At 39.5% G+C, this 1,599-nt stretch overlaps 1 long non-coding RNA gene across 1 annotated transcript; it reads left to right on the forward strand.

The window, feature by feature from the left end:
- Positions 1-1,599, forward strand: LOC119371548 (uncharacterized). The gene is made up of 2 exons (XR_005179181.2): positions 1-343; positions 441-1,599. It is a non-coding gene; the product is annotated as an uncharacterized LOC119371548 (long non-coding RNA).

Genomic DNA, 1,599 nt, shown 5'->3' on the forward strand with positions numbered 1-1,599 from the left:
AAAAATATTAAAATAGAAACAAAAATAAGTCCAAACACACTAAAAACCCAAATAAAAAATTATTTAAAATATAAATAAAATGACTAAAGATTATTTAAAATGAAAACGAAAATTAGCCTCCTCTCCCAAATCACCGCTGCCAGCAACACCGAGAGCTTCCATCGCTGCACGCAAACAAATCACCATCGCCAGCAACACCAATATCTGATCACTGCCAGTATCCGGCAGTACACGAAAGAAGCCCGCCGTCCAATTATTCCTTGTGATGCCTCCAAGTGCGACCTCCATTACTCACAATTTAGCTTAGAAAGTAAGCCTGCTGCCATCAACCAGAACAAAAAAGGTATACGGTGTAGACCCTCCTTTTATCTCTTCTCTTCTCTTCTCTCTCTCTCTTTCATATTAATAGCTCATTTCTTTCTTTAAAATACATTCCACAGATAAAGGCATATTCTCTCTAAAATTCCAAGAAACAAGCGGTGGATTACTGATTTTGTTTTTGGTTTTGATTTGGGTTCTTCATTTTTCATTAGCTTGTGTCAAGTGGACTGGGAGAGAGAAGAAAAAAAAACTACAATTTTGGAGATTTTTGGGATTGTTTAGGATTCGGAGATTTTGAGGTTAAAGTTTGTGCATTTGTTGTGCGTTTTAAGATTTTGAGTTATGGCGGTGAAGATGATGAGATGGCTGCCATGGCCGCTGTTGGGTCCTCAGAACTGAGTTTCCCCGATTCTAAGAGGTGGAGAGCAGCAAGTTTCTCCGATTCAGACCTGTTACTGAGTTGGAGCTCCGCTTCACAAAAAAGCTCTTACAGTTCATCGGAATGAATTGGCGGCGGCAATGGGACTAACGCAAAGGAAGAAGACACGAGAGAGCAGGGCACAGAAAGGAAAGTTAGTTTTTACATGCATTTAGCTTGTCTTATAGTGCAGGTCCTACCCTTTTTGAGGGGGAAAACCCTAAAACAAAGGTCATTTCAATCATTTTTTACCATTCCACCAGGAAGAGACTTAGCTGAAAAATGCACAGGCGGTGCACCAGCTGTGCTTTATGCACTGAAGAGTTAGACACATATTGTGACAAAAAGCACACCCGTCGCACTGGTCGTGCTATTATTGTCAGCCCGTATGTCGGGCCGTGAGTTTGGCATGGTGAAGGAAGGTTCAAGAATGCACAGGCGCTCTGCCGACCATAACTTTTGTTTAGCTAGCAAGTTGAAAGCGGGAGAATAGGTTGAAGATCTATTCAAAAATATATTAAAAAAGGATACTGCAAGATCTTCTTCAAGCTATAAAAGGAGGATGAAGGGATGCAGAGTTCATCAAGAAATAGCTAGGGAACAATTCAGATTTAAAGAGGATTAATCAGGGATTAGCTTAAGGATCTACTCCACAGTTAGCAATTGAAACAAGATTTCATTCTTAGTTTCCTTTGTGGACAAGGATGGTCCTAGAGCTATCAATTCCTCTCAGTTTTTTGATTTGTAATTTGATAATGTATAGTGAGTAGTTCCCTTAGCTAGTGTTGGGTGAAAACCAATTTGAGTAGCAACTATGTAAACATCTCTCTTTATTTCAATTTAAATGAATGTTTTCTTGA

The sequence above is a fragment of the Jatropha curcas genome, chromosome 9, assembly GCF_041381405.1.
Source record: "Jatropha curcas cultivar XTBG-Jc1 chromosome 9, XTBG_Jcur_1.0, whole genome shotgun sequence".
NCBI classification, from domain to species: domain Eukaryota; kingdom Viridiplantae; phylum Streptophyta; class Magnoliopsida; order Malpighiales; family Euphorbiaceae; genus Jatropha; species Jatropha curcas.